At 44.4% G+C, this 9,921-nt stretch overlaps 1 non-coding gene across 1 annotated transcript; it reads left to right on the top strand.

Annotated features, from left to right (window-relative positions):
* Nucleotides 1-9,110: 9,110 nt before the first annotated feature.
* LOC139377739 (U2 spliceosomal RNA) lies at nt 9,111-9,308 on the top strand. Its single transcript, XR_011628215.1, has one exon. It is a non-coding gene; the product is annotated as a U2 spliceosomal RNA (small nuclear RNA).
* The last annotated feature ends 613 nt before the right edge of the window (nt 9,309-9,921 follow it).

Raw genomic sequence — 9,921 nt, 5'->3', positions numbered from 1 at the left:
ACAGCAGACTGATCAATAGAAATAGACTAAGTTTTCGGACATTTTGCTAAACATTTCCTCAGAGCTCACAAAACAAAAGAGCGCTGGGAGTGTAGTTTGTTTTAAGCCTTCCCCAAACCATAGCTCTAACCTTAACCACTCAGAATTAATACCTAAACTTAACCCTTTGAGTTGTTTCTGATTGAACCTTGTAACCACACGTAATTAACCCTGTAACAACGCAGAATTTATGCTTCAAAAATAGACTATGTTGAATTTCGAAGGGAAACTATGAGAACCTTGTTGTCTCCAGATGAGATCTTGTTGTCTCTCTCTTTATACTGTTCGAACAACATTGACAGTGCTTTCAGTTTGTTAGACGACTGAGAGCACACACACACACACACACACACACACACACACACACACACACACACACACACACACACACACACACACACACACACACACACACACACACACACACACACACACACACACCCCTCTAGGCACAGGTTATTGCAGGTGCACTGCTTCTTTAATGTCAAAGCTCCATGTCGAGGCCAAAGCTTTCAGAGAGTAGATGGGGAAGAGGAGAGGAGACAAGGAGAGGAAGTGGAGGAGAAGAAATCAAAAGATTGAGGAGAGATAAAGAGAAGAGTTGTCTTTGGGCACCTGCACTCAACACACACACACCTGCCATCTCTCTCACACAGTCTCTCTGTCTGTGTATCCTCGCAGGCTTTCTCTCTCTACACACAACACACACCTTAAATCAAATACACCTGCCATCTCTCTCACACAGTCACTCTGTCTCTGTCTCCTCTCAGGGTTTCTCTCTCAACACACACATACACCTGCCATCTCTCTCCCACAGTCTCTCTGTCTTTGTCTCCTCTCAGGAATCTCTCTCTATACTCAACACACACATACACCTGCCATCTCTCTCCTACCGTCTCTCTGTCTCTGTCTCCTCTCAGGGTTTCTCTCTCTACACACACACACCTGCCATCTGTCTCCCACAGTCAATTCAATTCAATTCAATTTCAATTCAATTCAAGGGCTTTATTGGCATGGGAAACATGTGTTAACATTGCCAAAGCAAGTGAGGTAGACAACATACAAAGTGAAAATATAAAGTGAAAAACAACAAAAATGAACAGTAAACATTACACATACAGAGGTTTCAAAACAGTAAAGACATTACAAATGTCATATTATATATATATATATACAGTGTTTTAACGATGTACAAATGGTTAAAGGACACAAGATAAAATAAATAAGCATAAATATGGGTTGTATTTACAATGGTGTGTGTTCTTCACTGGTTGCCCTTTTCTCGTGGCAACAGGTCACAAATCTTGCTGCTGTGATGGCACACTGTGGAATTTCACCCAGTAGATATGGGAGTTTTTCAAATTTGGATTTGTTTTCGAATTCTTTGTGGATCTGTGTAATCTGAGGGAAATATGTCTCTCTAATATGGTCATACATTGGGCAGGAGGTTAGGAAGTGCAGCTCAGTTTCCACCTCATTTTGTGGGCAGTGAGCACATAGCCTGTCTTCTCTTGAGAGCCATGTCTGCCTACGGCGGCCTTTCTCAATAGCAAGGCTATGCTCACTGAGTCTGTACATAGTCAAAGCTTTCCTTAATTTTGGGTCAGTCACAGTGGTCAGGTATTTTGCCGCTGTGTACTCTCTGTTTAGGGCCAAATAGCATTCTAGTTTGCTCTGTTTTTTTGTTAATTCTTTCCAATGTGTCAAGTAATTATCTTTTTGTTTTCTCATGATTTGGTTGGGTCTAATTGTGCTGTTGTCCTGGGGCTTTGTCATGGAAGGTTTGTGAATCACTTCCTTTTAGGTGGTTGTAGAATTTAACGGCTCTTTTCTGGATTTTGATAATTAGTGGGTATCGGCCTAATTCTGCTCTGCATGCATTATTTGGTGTTCTACGTTGTACACGGAGGATATTTTTGCAGAATTCTGCGTGCAGAGTCTCAATTTGGTGTTTGTCCCATTTTGTGAAGTCTTGGTTGGTGAGCGGACCCCAGACCTCACAACCATAAAGGGCAATGGGCTCTATGACTGATTCAAGTATTTTTAGCCAAATCCTAATTGGTATGTTGAAATTTATGTTTCTTTTGATGGCATAGAATGCCCTTCTTGCCTTGTCTCTCAGATCGTTCACAGCTTTGTGGAAGTTACCTGTGGCGCTGATGTTTAGGCCAAGGTATGTATAGTTTTTTGTGTGCTCTAGGGCAACAGTGTCTAGATTGAATTTGTATTTGTGGTCCTGGTGACTGGACCTTTTTTGGAACACCATTATTTTGGTCTTACTGAGATTTACTGTCAGGGCCCAGGTCTGACAGAATCTGTGCATAAGATCTAGGTGCTGCTGTAGGCCCTCCTTGGTTGGTGACAGAAGCACCAGATCATCGGCAAACAGCAGACATTTGACTTCGGATTCTAGCAGGGGAAGGCCGGGTGCTGCAGACTTTTCTAGTGCCCGCGCCAATTCGTTGATATATATGTTGAAGAGGGTGGGGCTTAAGCTGCATCCCTGTCTAACCCCACGACCCTGTGTGAAGAAATGTGTGTGTTTTTTGCCAATTTTAACCGCACACTTGTTGTTTGTGTACATGGATTTTATAATGTCGTATGTTTTACCCCCAACACCACTTTCCATCAGTTTGTATAGCAGACCCTCATGCCAGATTGAGTCGAAGGCTTTTTTGAAATCAACAAAGCATGAGAAGACTTTGCCTTTGTTTTGGTTTGTTTGGTTGTCAATTAGGGTGTGCAGGATGAATACATGGTCTGTTGTACGGTAATTTGGTAAAAAGCCAATTTGACATTTGCTCAGTACATTGTTTTCATTGAGGAAATGAACGAGTCTGCTGTTAATAATAATGCAGAGGATTTTCCCAAGGTTACTGTTGACACATATTCCACAGTCTCTCTGTCTCCTCTCAGGGTTTCTCTCTCTACACTCAACACACACATACACCTGCCATCTCTCTCCCACAGTCTCTCTGTCTCTGTCTCCTCTCAGGAATCTCTCTCTACACTCAACACACACATACACCTGCCATCTCTCTCCCACAGTCTCTCTGTCTCTGTCTCCTCTCAGGAATCTCTCTCTACACTCAACACACACATACACCTGCCATCTCTCTCCCACAGTCTCTCTGTCTCCTCTCAGGAATCTCTCTCTACACTCAACACACACATACACCTGCCATCTCTCTCCCACAGTCTCTCTGTCTCTGTCTCCTCTCAGGGTTTCTCTCTCTACACACACACACCTGCCATCTGTCTCCCACAGTCTCTCTGTCTCCTCTCAGGAATCTCTCTCTACACTCAACACACACATACACCTGCCATCTCTCTCCCACAGTCTCTCTGTCTCTGTCTCCTCTCAGGGTTTCTCTCTCTACACACACACACCTGCCATCTGTCTCCCACAGTCTCTCTGTCTCCTCTCAGGAATCTCTCTCTACACTCAACACACACATACACCTGCCATCTCTCTCCCACAGTCTCTCTGTCTCTGTCTCCTCTCAGGGTTTCTCTCTCTACACACACACACCTGCCATCTGTCTCCCACAGTCTCTCTGTCTCCTCTCAGGAATCTCTCTCTACACTCAACACACACATACACCTGCCATCTCTCTCCCACAGTCTCTCTGTCTCTGTCTCCTCTCAGGGTTTCTCTCTCTACACACACACACCTGCCATCTGTCTCCCACAGTCTCTCTGTCTCCTCTCAGGAATCTCTCTCTACACTCAACACACACATACACCTGCCATCTCTCTCCCACAGTCTCTCTGTCTCTGTCTCCTCTCAGGGTTTCTCTCTCTACACACACACACCTGCCATCTGTCTCCCACAGTCTCTCTGTCTCCTCTCAGGAATCTCTCTCTACACTCAACACACACATACACCTGCCATCTCTCTCCCACAGTCTCTCTGTCTCTGTCTCCTCTCAGGGTTTCTCTCTCTACACACACACACCTGCCATCTGTCTCCCACAGTCTCTCTGTCTCCTCTCAGGAATCTCTCTCTACACTCAACACACACATACACCTGCCATCTCTCTCCCACAGTCTCTCTGTCTCTGTCTCCTCTCAGGGTTTCTCTCTCTACACTCAACACACACACACACCTGCCATCTGTCTCCCACAGTCTCTCTGTCTCCTCTCAGGAATCTCTCTCTACACTCAACACACACACACACCTGCCATCTGTCTCCCACAGTCTCTCTGTCTCCTCTCAGGAATCTCTCTCTACACTCAACACACACGTTAAATCTGTTGATTCAATTGAAACTATTTATTTTCCATTATGTAAATGTGATACCGAGTCAGTTGTACAACTGAACACATTCAACTGAAATGTGTCTTCTGCATTTAACCCAACCCCTCTGAATCAGAGAGGTGCGGGGAGCTGCCTTAATCAACATCCACGTCATCAGCGCCCTGGGAACAGTCGGTTAACTGCCTTGCTCAGGGGCAGAACGACAGATTGTCAGCTCGGGGATTCGATCGAGCAACCTTTCAGTTACTGGCCCAACATTCCTACCTGCCGGGCTACATGACAAGTCAGAATTGTAAGTAAACAACTTTAAAGTCTATCATGGCCTCTGGCATGAATAGGTAGATCTCCAGTGTTACAGAATATACGTAGTTGTTGATGTAAGATCTTAATGTTATCACCCTGCTGCAGTAGAACTTTACTGCAGTACAGGACATTTGAAACGTGTAGTGTATTTGAGGTTTAAAAAGACTTCTGAAGTTTGTAATTTCCACTTTAACTTTCAGAATTGATTTTCCCTTATCAGAAATGTATTAACCCCTGCAAAAATGTAAATTATAATCCACATAATAATTCACATTTTGTGTTGCTGTAGGATCATTATTTTCCTGCTGTTGCAAACTGGCTCAAATTAAGATCCTACATCAGTAACTTAAAAAACACTGTACGAGATACTGTCAATGAGTAGAGCTCCCCGCTTGTGCCATCAAACCCCTGCAACTTATCCAGAATGCTGCAGCCAGCCTGGTTTTGAACCTTCTCAAGTTCTCTCATGTCACCCACTCCTCTGTACAACCACTGGCTTCCAGTCGAAGCTTGCATCCACTACAAGATCATGGTGCTTTCTGACGGATCAGCAAGAGGAACTGCCCCTCCCTACCTTCAGACACTCAACAACAAGGTCACATTAACCCGTATATAGGAGGAGACTGATAAATAGAGGGCGATTTCGGGTCCCCATGATTGTTGATATATGCCTTCCTCGGCGCTCATCTCGACCTGCCCTAACACTCTACTGATAGCTACGTTATTGAGGGAAAATGTTCTTTCTATGCCTGTGATATGTGGTTGTCCCACCTAGCTATCTGACGATGAATGGACTAATTGTAAGTCTCTCTGGATAAGATAATCTGCTAAATGTAAATGTAAACAGTTGGAGGTAAGGTCTATACAGTATAATAAAGAGAGAGAATGAAAATAGGGGAGAAGAGGGGGAAGGAGAGAGGGGGAAAAGAGGGGAGAAGAGGGGAAGGAGAGAGGAGGGGAAAAAGGGGAGAAGTAGGGAAGGAGAGAGGGGAAGGAGAGAGGAGGGAAAGAGAGAGGAGCAGAGTAGTAGCAGCAGGAGGTGAGGTCAGGAAGAGAGGGGAAGGAGAGAGGGAAAGGAGAGAGGGGAAGGAGAGAGGAGGGAAAGAGAGAGGAGCAGAGTAGTAGCAGCAGGAGGTGAGGTCAGGAAGAGAGGGGAAGGAGAGAGGGAAAGGAGAGAGGGGAAGGAGAGAGGAGCAGAGTAGTAGCAGCAGGAGGTGAGGTCAGGAAGAGAGGGGAAGGAGAGAGGGAAAGGAGAGAGGGGAAAGAGAGAGGAGCAGAGTAGTAGCAGCAGGAGGTGAGGTCATGAAGAGAGGGGAAGGAGAGAGGGAAAGGAGAGAGGTGAAGGAGAGAGGAGCAGAGTAGTAGCAGCAGGAGGTGAGGTCAGGAAGAGAGGGGAAGGAGAGAGGGAAAGGAGAGAGGGGAAGGAGAGAGGAGGGAAAGAGATAGGAGCAGAGTAGTAGCAGCAGGAGGTGAGGTCAGGAAGAGAGGGGAAGGAGAGAGGGAAAGGAGAGAGGGGAAGGAGAGAGGAGCAGAGTAGTAGCAGCAGGAGGTGAGGTCAGGAAGAGAGGGGAAGGAGAGAGGGAAAGGAGAGAGGGGAAGGAGAGAGGAGGGAAAGAGAGAGGAGCAGAGTAGTAGCAGCAGGAGGTGAGGTAAAAAAGGGGTAGAAGGACAGAGGGGTAGAGCAGCTGAAAGTCAGTTCTATGAGTATGATAGTGGAGTAGAGGGAGAAGGAGAGGAGAGGTGCACAAGCACTGAGAGAGAGAAAGATAGGAGAGATGAGCAGGGTTATACTGTAGCAGCGGGCGGTAATGTCCATGCAGTATGATAGGGAGGAAAGGAGAAGAGGGAGAGATAGAGAGGGTTAGGAGAAGAGTGAGACAAGTAGCAGCTGGAGGTAAGGTGTATACCAGGGGTGTTCAACTCTTACCCTACGAGGTCCGGAGCCTGCTGGTTTTCTGTTCTACCTGATAATGAAATGCACACACCTGGTGTCCCAGGTTTAAATCAGTCCCTGACTAGAGGGGAATGAGGAAAAAATGCAATGGCTTCCAGGTCCAGAGTTGAGTTTGAGGGGTCTAAACCACATGACAAAACTCTATCTGCCATGTGCAGAGGGTTAAGCGTATCATCAGTGTAATAGAAAAATACGTCTGACAGAGAGAAAACACCTTCCCTCCCTCCTATCTTCCCTCAATTCCCCTCCCTCCACCCCAGACCCTTGGAGGCAGATGACAAATAGTTTTTTGAGTGGCAGGATTGGTCTAAACAGCTAGACATTTCATTTCTCTCTCTTTCGCTCTCTCTCTTTCTCATATATATATATATATATATATATATATATATATATATATATATATACCCAGTACGTTCGGAAAGTATTCAGACCCCTTGACTTTTTCCACATTCTGTTACGTTACAGCCTTATTCTACAATGGATTAAATAAATAAAAAATCTCAGCAATCTACACATAATACTCCATAATGGCAAAGCGAAAACAGGTTTGGGGATTTTTGGGCAAATGTATTACAAAAAATAACTTAAATACCATACATTTTCAGACCCTTTGCGGTGAGACTCAAAATTGAGCTCAGGTGAATCCTGTTTCCTTTGATCATCCTTGAGATGTTTCTACAACTTGATTGGAGTACACCTGTTGTACATTCAATTGATTGGACATGATTTGGGAAGGCACACTGCTGTCTATATAAGGTCCTACAGTTGACAGTGCATGTCAGAGCAAAAACCAAGCCATGAGGTCGAAGGAACTGTCCGTAGAGCTCTGAAACAGATTCTTTGGTCTGATGAAACCAAGATTGAAATCTTTGGCCTGAAAGCTAAGTGTCAAATCTGGAGGAAACCTGGCACCATTCATACGGTGAAGCATGGTGGCAACATCATGATGTGGGAATGTTTTTCATCCCCACGGAGATCGTTGATGAAAACCTGTTCCAGAGCGAATGTTCACCTTCCATCAGGACAATGACCCTAAGCACACAGCCAAGATAATGCAGGGGCGGCTTTGGGACAAGTCTGTAAATGTCCTTGAACCCAATCTAACATCTCTGGAGAGACCTGAAAATACCTGTGCAGCGACGTTCCCCATCCAACCTGACAGAGCTTGAGAGGATCAGCAGTGAAGAATGGGAGAAACTCCCCAAATACAGGTGTGCCAAGCTTGTAGCGTCGTACCGAAGAAGATTTGAGGCTGTAATTGCTGCCAAAGGTGCTTCAACAAAGTACTGAGTAAAGGGTCTGAATACGTCTGTAAATGTGATATTTCAGTAAATTTGTAAAAATGTCTGAAAACCCGTTTTTGCTTTGTCATTATGGGGCATTGTGTGTCATTTGATGAGGGAATTTTTGTAAGGTTGTAACTTAACAAAATGTGGAAAAAGTCAAGGTGTCTGAATACTTTTCAAATGCACTCTGTATATATGTATTTCAAAACATGCATCCTGTTTGCAATAAGGTACTAAAGTAATACTGCCCAAAAAATTTACAAAGAATAAAAATTGGATCCTGAATACAAAATGTTGGGGCAAATCCAAAACAACACATCACCAAGCATCGTCGTGGCTGCATCATGGTATAGGTATGCTTGTCATCGGCAAGGACTAAGGAGTTTTTTTTAGGAGGAAAATAAATGGGATAGAGTTAAGCACGGGCAAAATCCTAGAGAAAACCTTGCTGTCTGCAGATACTGGGAGGCAATTTCACCTTTCAGCAGGACAATTACCTAAAAAGGCCAAATGTACACTGACATTGCTTAACAAAACAACATTGAATGTTCCTGAATGGCCTAATTACAGTTTCGACTTAAATCGGCTTGAAAATCTATGGCAAGACTTGAAAATGGATCACTAGCATTGATTAACAACCTACTTGAATAATTATTTTAAAGACTATTGGGCAAATATTGTACAATCCAGGTGTGCAAAGCTTTTAGAGGCTTACCCAGAAAGACTCACAGCTGTCAAAAATGACAATGGGATGTGGGCGTGTGTGCGTGGGTGTGTGTGTGTGTGTGTGTGTGTGTGTGTGTGTGTGTGTGTGTGTGTGTGTGTGTGTGTCTCCATGTGTGTGTGTCTCCAGAGGTGAGTCTCAGCTTTATTTTGAGGAAGGGGGCAGAATGACTGGACCAGGACAGCATTTGATTTGATTTTAGCTGCTGGTGGTGCTGGTGGTAATACTAGCCACCTGGCAATGTCATGAGGTTGACTTTACCTAAACAGCTAGAAGACGGCTCTGTGGGATTCAAGGGCGGTTTTGGTTAAATCCAATGTGGATTGGGGAGTGGGTGGAGTGGTCAGTAGGGTTAGAGCTGATCTAAGGAAAAGGTTTGAATTTGATGTGGACAAATACGGCTTCCATGCCTCTAAGGAACGCTGGAAGTACCTTTATGAATAAGAGGCCTTGTGTCTGGCCAAAGTGTATTTTCTATTTGATTGTGTTGGTTTTGTCAATGTCTTGAAATGTCCAGTATTTGGAAAATGTGAAGTGTTTAAAATTAATGGTTTGGTTTAAATAAAATAAAATAAAAATTTTAAAAAATCTGTTCTTATCAGTTTAATATCTGATACGTCCCCCATCGGGGGACTACATATTAAATGGATTTTTCGAACAGGGAGTCAGAAATGGGGCTTGCTCCGTCCGCTCCACGCATCGACCCGGTATTGCAGTACCTCCGGGAACGGTGCAACACTTTTCTCCCGTTGTCAAGGAAAAATACAAATTCACAAAGCTATGTAAACAGCTAGCTAGCTAGCTAGCAGAAGAAGAGAAGGAAATAAACATTCAAACTGAAAGAAAGGCGAAGCGCCCTTCAATGGGGTCCCCCGTTTCCCGCCATTTTACTTAAAAAAATTGTTTTTTTAAATAGGCCTATTTGTACTGTGTGTTAGATCAATTGTACGGAATAGATAAATAAACTGTCAAAATACAGTAAAATCTAAGAAACAAATAATCAATTGTGAAAACAAAGTCAGTCATGTCTGTTGTTTTGGTCCGGCCACAGTTTTTCATCAACATCACAGACAATATTCTCCTTGGCCAGACAGCGGGGGAAATATCTTCCTTGCATGACACATCCACCCCTGACAGGACTCTGCTGGAATGTTACCACAGGCCATTGCCTGGAGAAGGGCCACACCTTCCACCACCATGCTGAAACAACTCCTCCATGGGGTTGTGATCATACACCTTCCACCACCATGCTGAAACAACTCCTCCATGGGGTTGTGATCATACACCTTCCACCACCATGCTGAAAACAACTCCTCCATGGGGTTGGGATCATACACCTTCCACCACCATGCTG

This window comes from Oncorhynchus clarkii, chromosome 20 (assembly GCF_045791955.1).
Source record: "Oncorhynchus clarkii lewisi isolate Uvic-CL-2024 chromosome 20, UVic_Ocla_1.0, whole genome shotgun sequence".
Classification (NCBI taxonomy): Eukaryota; Metazoa; Chordata; class Actinopteri; order Salmoniformes; family Salmonidae; genus Oncorhynchus; species Oncorhynchus clarkii.
Note: the sequence above shows the minus strand (reverse complement) of the source record. Positions and strands in the feature narration are given on the sequence as shown.